This window comes from Culex quinquefasciatus, chromosome 2, assembly GCF_015732765.1.
Source record: "Culex quinquefasciatus strain JHB chromosome 2, VPISU_Cqui_1.0_pri_paternal, whole genome shotgun sequence".
In the NCBI taxonomy this organism is placed as follows: domain Eukaryota; kingdom Metazoa; phylum Arthropoda; class Insecta; order Diptera; family Culicidae; genus Culex; species Culex quinquefasciatus.
Genome location: NC_051862.1, coordinates 39,066,634 through 39,078,726, shown reverse-complemented (window position 1 = coordinate 39,078,726; position 12,093 = coordinate 39,066,634). Strand labels below are relative to the sequence as shown.

The following is a 12,093-nucleotide window of genomic DNA, read 5'->3' as shown; positions in this document are numbered from 1 at the left end:
CACTGGGAGTGACACACCAGAACCGGCTGCGATGTGCTGCAGCAAACATCGGTAGGAGGAGTTTTTGCATCAATTATGTATGTAAATTTAAACATTTGTTGGTAGGGGATTGGATGCCACACAATCTATACTTTTTAATCCTCAAAAAATAAAAATCTGGAACAAGAAAACTTAAATTTATGATCGCAGCATAAAGCAATAAAAACATTCATCAATTTTTAAAAAACAAGCAAAAATTTACTCGGAAATATGAATTTAATAAAATGATCACCAGAAATTAGATTTGAGAGGTCTCCCGAGCAAAAATTTACACCCAAATAATACACTTCAAGAAATAGTGACTATTTTATATGTTAAACTGCCTTACCCAAACCGTTCTCAAACTCAGAAGGTAGTCCCAAATGTCCCTCACTAGCCCTAGGTAAAATCGAGTTGATTTCTGGATTGAATATTTTTTTATTTGAGTTTTAAAATTGTTCTATGTTTTCACTAAAACAATGGCTTCCTTTAAATTTTCACCAATTATTTTTGCTTTTTGACTCTTTCAGTTAAATTTTGAAATTTTATTGAATTTTGCCTTGGTAGTAGACATTTAAAGATTTTTGAAGGTTTTAAATCTTTTAAGTTGTTGTTCCGATTTGCCACAATTCCCGTATATTTGACTCTATTTTGAATCTTTGGAAAAAATTATGTCATAAAAGTTCGTATTAAGTTATTTTAAAGCTAATGTAGCATACGACATTCAAGCGGGTTCATCCTCTTGAACCGTCACACACAAATTCTAGCCCATATGGTACCAAATGGAGAGTGCCCTCAACGGTGGCCCAAGTTGGCTGCCAAATTTGATGTTGAATAATTTTAATTAAATTTTAAATACCACATCACACACAACCGGGGTAATGAATCACTTTCATACACCGACCGTGTCGTCACACGTACACACAGACACACATACAAGCGTGAAACCATAAAGCGTCGCAAACGGACGATGACGAAAACCAACGACAACGACGTCGACGGCGAGACTAATTTGTGACCGACGACCTGTCTCCGACCACCCTCCCCCAGCTCGAAGGGAAACGCTTTTCTCGCATGTCCCCGTGGAAACGAGGTCGCAGCAGCAGCACCCACCAACCAAAAATGATAATGTCAGCGGCAAATGATGGCGCCAAGCTTTTTTGGCTGGCTTTCCGCAGGGATACACGGCTCGTACACACACACACATACATCGCGCATATGTGTGTTTGACTCTATGTGTATGAGAATAAATTGTAATGGGACAGAATGTGTGAACTGGAATGGCTTTTTGGGAGCGAGGTCACGACATTTATCTGCGAACCGGACCGGTATTTTGCGAACATTGCTCTTTGGCACAAATTTGAGGAAAACAGAAAATTACAAAAGGCAAAAAAATTAAAACTATTAGTTAGATTTAAACTATTTTTTGCCGGTTTGGGAGATTGATTTCTGGAACTTTTTTAAAGTATTAATATTCCTGTACAGACTGTCATATTTGGAATTGTCACATAAAAATCATAAAGCGTTAGTAGTAGACGTAAGCGCCATGACAAAGCAATGCATTCTAAAATTTTTAAGACTTTGTTGAAAATTGCTTTTAACTACATTAATAAATATGTTATTTTTTTAAATAAACAAGGAATTTTCATCAAAATCTTGAAAAAAAAGAATCATTTTTTTGTACTATAGGCGGTTGATTTAAAATACATTTCTTCGGCATGGCGTTTACGACCCATAGTCAAATTAATGAAAACTATAGATTTTGCTTGTAAATTGCTGTTATGAAATAATGCACAAGGTTTGGAAACATATAGAATGCTAGCAGTAGCTGAAACAGTCGTGTAAGTGCTAAAATTAAGTATTCATAGGGAATTTTGAAAATTTTCCAGTTCTATTTTACTAAACAATTTTCTGAACAATTTTGTATTTTTTAACAATTAGTTTTCATCACCAAGATACAGGTGACTAAAACTAATTGTTAAAAAATACAAAATGTTCAGAAAATTGTCACCTACATGAAGATGGTATTGGTTCTGGCGCCGAAATTATTTGAGATGGATTTTTCAGAGAAATTCGTACAAATTTCAGGTAAAAAATCTCACATTTCCATGCTAAACATGCTGCCAATAAAAAATAACAACTTGCTGGACCAATATGACCTATGAGTTAAAGTGAAATATGGGGCAATTTGAACGCATTTTTCAAGGTTTTAGAACAAAATATTAAAATAGACCATCTTGATTTATATTTTTGTTGTTTCATTTTAAGTATTTTAATTTGCATTTATTATGTTTAGTTTATGTTTGTTTTTGATAGTATTCGGTCTATTCTACCACCTTCTATCATTATCTTTGGCTATCTAGTTTTTTTCATTTTTTTACAGTCACTTTTTCAATTTTTTGCATGTTTTTCACATTTTCCGCTATAGAATTGTACCATTATCATTTAAATTGTAAAAAAAATCATAGAGGCATAGTCTGGGTCACTACACCCATAGTTAAAGACAGAGGGAAGTCTCTCCCAAAACGAATCATGAGCAAAGTAGTATTTTTTTTTAATTTGGTTTTCATCCAAATTTTTTTATGAATCGTCTGATTTATCAGTTATTTAACATTGGACTTTTATAAATTATTTGATAAAAAAATTAAAACTAAAAACGAGGAGATGCCCTTGAAAACCGTAGGTCTTGTTGGACTCCATGTCAAGATCCCGAGCATGGGTAAATAACAAGGGAAATGTGTAATAATACCTTTCTCTGGAAGCAATACCAAATTTTGGTATTCCTGGACCCTTTTAAATTTGTCTTAAGGATTGTGCAAGAGCAAAATATGGTATCATACCAATTTAAGGTATTGTTTTGATATTGCAAAATTGCTGAATTTGTCAATGGTCGGACACCACATTTTGGTATTCTTTTGGTATTACAGTATTTTTCAAATTCCTCTGAAACTATGGGAAATTTTTTACCAATTTTGACAGAATAATTAATTTTGCGCTAAAATGATGTCTCACGGCGAATGCTTTCATTGAAAACGGGAAATTTCAAACTTGATTTTAAACATTTTTGATATACCCCCTAAAGAAATGAATTGAAATTGTAGAAATGACGTGAAATTGTGGAAAATTTTCTATGTCAGGATAGCACATGTTTGTATTATTTTCGTATTAAAATGTTTTATCAAATCCCTTTGAAACTATGGGAAAATGTTTACCAATTTTGACAAGATAATTAATTTTTACGCTAAAATTACTTGAAACCCAAAAATGTTAAGGCTGATTTTCACTTTTTTTGATATACCCACTAAGATTTTTGTAAATCGTTGAAATGAAATTCAATAAATTATAATTATAACAAAAATCATGCCATTTTGAAACGGTTCTTCCAAAAGACCGGAGTTGAAAAAAGAAACTCTTTTCAGTGAACCGACTTTTTGAGTAGCTCGCTCTTTTTTTGCCCACCTCTAACCGACACCAAGCGAAGAGTTTTCCCGAACTCATTTGTTTGCGTGTATCACCATTCGAACCAACACTTCTTGGGCGTTAATCTAAACCCTTTACCAACGTGCCACGTTCTCTTAAACTATCCAACTGCGCGAATAATGATGAATGATGTACATTCAATTTCAGTATAGGTAACATACTTAATTTGAGTGTTCTCTTCTTTAACAAATATACTTAGAATGTATAGTAACCCAAACAGCAATCTTGAACTCACCTTTTCCGCTAACGTTATCCCAAATATGAACTATTATCCTCAACGAGCGGAAAATCCATCACACATCGCGGTGCACTAACTCATGCCGGGACGACGGCGCCACTGTCGTTATCGTCGTCTTCGTTTCAGTGAAAACAGTAGAAGTAGTAATACTAGTTGTCGTCGTCGTCGTTATTCTCCGTTGACCTCTTCCGGTACACTTTCCTGCTTCACTATTTTTAATGCTTCTGTTTGCTCCAGCACACGATACACACGATTCTTTTTTATTGATTCACTATTTATAACTTTCGTCGCGATAACAATTCACCTCTCTCGCCCACTCACTCACTCATTGTTGTGTGTGAGAGCGCTTGTAACACAGCTCACTATTATTTCCGATACTTTCTCTTCTTGCAGCAGAGTAGTAAACCGTTGTCGTTCTATTACTTCTCGCCACTACTCACACTACTCTTCTTGCTCCTTCCAGCTGTGTTGTACGTCTTCCTCATCTCCCCGTTCGTTCACACTTCTTCTCACCCCCCGTCGTCGTCGATCGCTCCTCCTCAAGGATGTTGTTGTTTTTCTTTTCCCGCACACACACCAACACAAGCTTACCACCACTCGCTCATTATCATCGTCGTCGTCAGTGACAGTGACACTGAACCCTCGCGAACACTGAAGCTCACTCACCGTTGCTCACTCGCGTGAGTCGCGCCGCCTGCTGCGTTCTCACTTGTTTTCCTCTCTCGTTCTCACTGTTGATGCACACTTTCACTCGCGATGAGATGGGATGTGAGAGTTTGTCGTTTGTGAGAAAAACAGACCGTGAGACGGTGAGTCGATGAGTTATGGTCTCTGTGAGAGGGGTCGGATTTGGAGACACACCAGCTTTATTGCTCGATATTTCTTGCCCGTCAACCTTTGGAAACAGAGCGTGGCGAATTCCTTCGCGAAGATTTTTTTTCCTTTTATGTGTTGATTTTAATGGAACTTCTTAAACGGATATGATTATACTTTTAGCTCACGTCAAGTGGCACCAACTTTAAAACATGGTCGCACAAGAAAACACCTAAAGCAGACACTAATTTTAAGCACTACAAGTAACACACAAACGCACACACTGACTGGGTAGTATTCCTTGGGGGTTGTCCTCTGGGGGCTGTAATATCTTGCTGGGATCCGGGGCCAACAGGGAAGATCCGATTCAATTTCCGATCCGTGTCGAGTGCGTGTGACCTTAACAAGGTGAGAAAAGAGAAGAAGACTTCATTAGATCGAACTCGACTACCCTAACATTAGTGAAGACTCTTCAATCTTTAAAAAAAACACCTTCAGATCAAGAATTCAGAACACATTAAACTCACATGCACTATTTACTCCCGAATGACCTCCACGTTTCCCACACCCCCTTCCTGTCCCGTCCAGGACACACATCGTCCTTCGACTTTTCCGCGAGGCCTTGAATCCTGCTCGGGATGGCCCATTTTCGCAAGTACCCCTCCTCTACCACTCACCCCAACTCCCCGTTCCCAAAGTCTGCTCACTTTCCCAATTTCAACATTCGAAATCTTCCAAAAAATATCTTCCCCAACATAATCCACCAAATCACTCACTGATCCCAACTCAAAACCTCCCCCAAACTATCCCCAAAGATTCACTCCGAGTTCGAATTGGCAAATTCTTTTACATTCCTCGAAATCCCCGAGCAAAAAAGGGGAAAATACACCTCCCCCAACTGGTCGCGAAAATCGAATGACGTTTCCAGTTTTCCCTGAAAACTGTCCTGAACTGACGTTTCGACGACGACGGCGAAGAAAAGTTCCTCCTCACTGCCAGCTGTCAAAAATGGGGCGATTCTGCGCAGCAGAGAGGAAAAGGCACGGAAGGATACTCACCACGCGGTGAGTGCGAGAGAGAGTGAGCTAGGATTTTCCGAGAGAGAGTGGAAGGACTCGGTCGTTGTAAAGTTTGGAGCTGCGAGGATGATTACAGAGAGCTTTGGGTGACTGAATTGGGTTGTAATGTGTGTCAAAGTTGGGGGTGAGTTGGGATCAAAAAATCTAAAATTATATGAAAAAACATACAGTTGATACTATTTGGAGAAAATTTTTATTCCACCTCTAGACAGGATTCGATCGAAAAATTCGTCAATAATATTTTTTTCAACCAATTTTGGATCTTTAGAAAGCATTGGAAAGATTCCAAAAATTTAAAAAAAAAAATAGGTTTTGAAGTGTGACTTGTTTTTTGTGAGCAATTCTCTACCAAAACCGGAAATGGATTTTATTTGTATTTTTTTTATTTGGCAAAATCTTTTTGGGGGCCTTTCCTATGACCAAAGAAACTATTTTGTGTCATTGGTTCACCCATACAGTTCTCCATACAATTTAGGCAGCTGTCCATACAAAAATGGGACGTAAATATTCAAACAGCTGTAACTATTGAGTGAATTTCTGATCAATTTGGTGTCTTCGGCAAAGTTGTAGATATTGTTGAGGACTATTGAGAAAAAATAAATACACGGGAAAAAAATTACTGATTTTTTAATTACCTTTTATCTTAAAAACTCAATTTCCAAAAATCCGTATTTTTTTAATTTCGAGATTTTTTTAATATGTTTTAGGGGACAAAAACCCGCAACTTTTGAGCCAAAGAGAAATATGATCAAAAAATCTGCCACCGAGTTAAATATTTTTTTATTAAATGATAAATGGCTGTATTTTGAAAACGGAGCCCTTTATCAAAAAATCTGTAAAGTTCTTTTCGGTTGCAAATTCAATATTACATTAAAAAAATCAAGCTAAATTTTGTATGAAATTTTCATTTTTTTCAAAAATCAATATTTTTCAAAAAAAATCTTAACTTGGCGGCATATATTTTGACCACACCTCTCAATGACTCAGAAATTGTGAGTTTTTGTCCCTTTAAATATATCAAACAATCTCGAAAATCAAAAAAATACGTATTTTGAGAAATTGAGTTTTTGTAAAAAAAAAGTTAATTAATTTTTCCGTCTACCTATTTTTTGCATAAATAGTCCTCATCAATACCTTCAACTTTGCCGAACACATCAAATTGATCAGAAATTCACTTAAAACTTACAGCTGTTTGAATATTTACATGAGCAATTCTCTGAGATTTCGGTCATTCGATTTTTTTTGTATTTTTTAATCTGGCTGAAACTTTTTTGGTGCCTTCGGTATGCCCAAAGAAGCCATTTTGCATCATTAGTTTGTCCATATAAGTTTCCATACAAATTTGGCAGCTGTCCATACAAAAATGATGTATGAAAATTCAAAAATCTGTATCTTTTGAAGGAATTTTTTGATCGATTTGGTGTCTTCGGCAAAGTTGTAGGTATGGATATGGACTACACTGAAAAAAAATGATACACCGTAAAAAAAATTTTGGTGATTTTTTATTTAACTTTTTGTCACAAAAACTTGATTTGCAAAAAAACACTATTTTTAATTTTTTTTAATTTTTGATATGTTTTAGAGGACATAAAATGCCAACTTTTCAGAAATTTCCAGAATGGGCAAAAAATCTTTGACCGAGTTATGAATTTTTGAATCAATACAGATTTTTTCAAAAAAATCGAAATATTGGTCGCAAAAATTTTTCAACTTCATTTTTCGATGTAAAATCGAATTTGCAATCAAAAAGTACTCTAGTGAAATTTTGATAAAATGCACCGTTTTCAAGTTATAACCATTTTTAAGTAACTTTTTTGAAAATAGTCGCAGTTTTTCATTTTTTTAAATTAGTGCCCATGTTTGCCCACTTCTGAAAAAAATATTTTTGAAAAGCTGAGAAAATTCTCTATATTTTGCTTTATTGAACTTTGTTGATAAGACCCATAGTTGCTGAGATATTGCCATGCAAAGGTTAAAAAACAGGAAAATTGATGTTTTCTAAGTCTTACCCAAACAACCCACAATTTTCTAATGTCGATATCTCAGCAACTATAAATCCGATTCACAATGTTAAAACATGAAACATTCGTAAAATTTTCCGATCTCTTCGAAAAAAATATTTTCAAAAATTTAAAATCAAGACTAACATTTCAAAAGGGCGTAATATTGAATGTTTGGCCCGTTTGAAATGTTAGTCTTGATTTGAAAATTTTGAAAATATTTTTTTCGAAAAGATCGGAAAATTTCACAATTGTTTCATATATTAACATTGAAAATCGGACCATTAGTTGCTAAGATATTGACGATAGAAAATGGTGGGTTGTTTGGGTGAAACTTAGAAAACATCAATTTTCCTGTTTTTAAACCTTTGCATTGCAATATCTCAGCAACTAAAGGTCGTATCAACAAAGTCCGAATAAGCAAAATATAGAGAATTTTCTCAGCTTTTCAAAAATATTTTTTTCAAAACTGGGCAAACATGTGCACTAATTTTAAAAATGAAAACTGCGACTATTTTCAAAAAGTCACTTAAATATGGCTATAACTTGAAAACGGTGCACTTTATCAAAATTTCACTAAAGTACTTTTTGATTGCAAATTTGATTTTACATCGAAAAATGAAGTTGAAAAATTTTACGACCAAAATTTCGATTTTTTGAAAAAATCAGTATTGATTAAAAAATTCATAACTCGGTCAATGATTTTTTGCACAACCTGGAAATTTCTGAAAAGTTGGCATTTTATGTCCTCTAAAACACATCAAAAAATAAAAAAAATTAAAAATAGTGTTTTTTTGTCAATCAAGTTTTAGTGATAAAAAGTTAAATAAAAAAATCACCAAATTTTTTTTACCGTGTATTATTTTTTTCCAGTGTAGTCCGTATCCATACCTACAACTTTGCCGAAGACACCAAATCGATCAAAAAATTCCTTCAAAAGATACAGATTTTTGAATTTTCATACATCATTTTTGTATGGACAGCTGCCAAATTTGTATGGAAAATTATATGGACAAACTAATGATGCAAAATGGCTTCTTTGGGCATACCGAAGGCACCAAAAAAGTTTCAGTCGGATTAAAAAATACAAAAATTAAAATTGAAGAAAAAAGACCGATTTCGTAGAGAATTGCTCATGTTCAATAATTTAAATTATCTTAGGCGCATAAGAATAACTTCTTGCCCATGATCAATTTGTCAACTTCCAAAACAAATGAAAATACCATGATGTACTAAACAGATGGCCCCTTAGTTTACAAAAAAAATCAGGGATGAAAAAGGCAATACAAAATGTTTGAAGATCAAGAATTAAAAAATAGTTTGCATGTCTTCACCCTCTAAGACTCAGCCCGTCTCTACAAGGGCTTCGACATAAAAATTCACCAAATAGCCAATTTCGAACAAATTTCAAGTTTCGAAAAGCATTGAGAAGAATTTTGAAGTTTTAGAAAATCTTGGGATTGATGATTTTAATGGTTTGATGTAACTTGGATGTGACTTTGTGGATGCTTAGAAAAAAATGATAATGTCAGCTTAATCTGTGTTTTATATTTTTTATATCAACATAATTACACCGAAAAAAATCAAATCAAAATCAATATTGTGAATAGTACGTCCATCCCAGGAATTCCTGGGACGAAATACCTGGGATTTTTTTTCCAAAATCGGGAATTCCCGAATCACGGGATTTTTTATGATTTATCGCGGGAATTCTCGGAATGAAAAAAAAATGTTGTTCAGGATATACGGTATGGAGTTGTTTAAAAAAAAACAAACAAAATATTATTTTTTTAGTTTTTTGAGTGTTTATTAATATCTTGTTACAAAAAACACAAAAAAGGCAAAAATTTTAAATTTAGTTTATATGACCTTTAAAAAAACTCTAATTTGGCTTATAAGTAAAAATTGTTAAATTTTGTTTTATTCAATTTATATTTATGATATAAATTTGAAAAAAAAATCATATTACTTCATTTTTCACCAAACAGTGGAATCTGAGGCAAATCAAAACTTAACATTGACTGATAGATATTTATTCGTTTTCGCTTCGTGTTTTTTTTTTTATTTCAAAGAGGTTTTTAAAGACCAGAAGCCATTTTAAAAAAATATATATAAAAGAAATATACAACATACTTAGGCCGTTGCAAATATTTTTTGAAGTTTATTTCCCTCGACTGTGGTCGGGGTCGAGGGGGGGGGAAAGAATATATAAAATTCAAATAACAAGCCATGGTCTAAACATTTGAATTAAAAAAGTGTTTTAAAATGCATTTTACACCTGCCCAGTTGTTTTGCAATCATTAGTTTTCAAAATATCCAAGTATTGAAGAGATTGTTTTTTTCGTCGAAAAAAAAAACTTTTTGCGATCGATCACAGACATGCTAAATATGGTTTTAAACGCAGGAAAATGCATTTCTTATGGTTTTCATTTGGCTAGACTTCTATTTCCTTTAAAATTTTGAAGTTTTTTGAAAAAATATTTTTTTGCCCCCTGATTTTTTGGACCTATTTTGAAGGGGGAGGGGGGGGGGGCGACAAAAACTTTGAAAAATATTTGCAACGGCCTTATTTAATTTTAACCACATTGAATAAAAAATTGTAGTTCATTTAAAATTCTAAGCACAACAAAGAACAAGAAAAGATCAATTTTTAGTTTCTTTTAAGCTATTTGAAAACTGTCGTTCTAGTTTAGATTGAAGTGTAGATTACCACCAATCAATATTATTGTGCTGATTCTATAATTTTCAGCTATTTAAACATAACAAATATATAATAAAAATATAGATTTTTGGAGAATTTCAAAAAATTTCCGGGATCCCGGGAATTTGGAAACTGATTTATCTCCGTGTTTGCATTTTTTTTGTATTATTCCACATTATTTTTATAGCAAAACAATTCGCTGCGTCTCAAAAGATTATGCTCAAGATTATGATAGATATGATAGAAAATGTGAAAAGCAAGCAAAGACATTTTATAAAGGTTGTTAACCAATGAAAAATGCAAATAAAAATATTAAAAATTCAAAAAGAAAACATGAAATAAACAGATTCAACTTTTTCCAAGAAAAAAAAGTTCAATAATTGGGTCCTCAAATTGATGTTTTTATTGTTCACAACGATAAAGCTCATTTTTGCGAGTTTAATAGCCTTATGGATGACATCGAAAGATTAAAAATGGATGATTAATTCGATTTTTCAAGATTAACTTCGCGGCCCTATTTGACAGAAAACATCCTACACTGAAATAAAAAAAAGTACCCAATTCCTAAATTCTAGGAATTATGGCTCCTTTCCTTATTAAGTAATCCAAAAAACCCGATTACTAAATAAGGAAAAGAGGCAAAATTCCTAGAATTTAGGAATTTGGTACTTTTTTTTATTTCAGTGTACTTGACAATTTGTTCCAAGCGAACCATAGTTGATTCACCATAATATGTTGTTTTGTCAATGCATTTATTTTTGCATTAAGATGACTTAAAGTGATCAGAAATTAATTTTAATCGTGTTTTTTTTACCGTTGTACATAAAAATTTAAATAGAGCATAAGGACCCTATTGACCTTCTTAATACGGGAAATTTAAATTCCTCACGTTCATATAGTACATCGTCACTTGTGTACTATCTTGTTACACGACCTATCTTTTTACAACAGACTCCAAAAAGTGTACAAATAACACTTAAGTGCTCATATTTTTTTATAGGGTTATCAGAGTTTCATGCTCATGCTCATTTGATAGATCTTTTTATTATCTAACTAACGAAAGTCGCATGATGGACCCGAACATCATTTTCATAGAAATATCTGAGATCCGACCTCCAAAGAGTGTATAAATAATACTTAAGTGCTAATAACTTTTGATAGGGTTATCAGATCTTCGGTGGTTTTTTTTTCAAAAACCACCCTTTTTAAATCTTCCGGAGTTTAGCCAAAATCGATTTTTTTAGCATAACTTTTGTTGTACTTTTCTAAACTTAACTTAATATTAACTAGGGTGTTATGGGACTCCAAGACGGATCGAATGAAACCAATACGGTCAAATTCGGTTCAGCCGGACTGGAGATAATCGAGTGCATTTTTTGGGTGCACGAACTCACATCCAGACACACGCATATACATTTGTTCAGAATTTGATTCTGATTCGATAGGTATACGTGAAGGTGGGTCTACAAAGTCGAATTAAGAAGTTCATTTTTCAAGTGATTTTATAGGCTATCCTCAGGAAGTCAAAACCACAACAATAAATTTAAATGAACAAAAAAATGCATTAATCATAACGTTTGAATAACATTATTCAACGTTTGTCCATTCCAGCGCAATCCATCAAAAGATTTCCCGATATCCTTGCATCGCATTTATTTATCAAAATAAATCTGCTGGCCATGATATTCCAGCTCAATTTTCCACCATCATGCAGGCCAGGACAGGACTATTAAGGCCATTGCCAGCATCACTTTGCCTCGATAA

At 33.7% G+C, this 12,093-nt stretch overlaps 1 protein-coding gene across 14 annotated transcripts in view; it reads right to left on the bottom strand.

Moving 5' to 3' along the window:
• LOC6045974 (whirlin) overlaps positions 1-4,906 on the bottom strand; it is a 193,500-nt gene extending 188,594 nt beyond the window's left edge. For 8 of the 14 annotated variants that reach the window (XM_038252110.1, XM_038252112.1, XM_038252113.1 and 5 more), the window contains exon 1: positions 3,734-4,906. The gene's annotated coding sequence lies outside the window, so the exon portion shown is untranslated. The remainder of the gene's footprint in view (positions 1-3,733) is intronic. The other 6 variants (XM_038252115.1, XM_038252114.1, XM_038252118.1 and 3 more) reach the window with 2 other exon arrangements.
• Between the last annotated feature and the right edge of the window lie 7,187 nt (positions 4,907-12,093).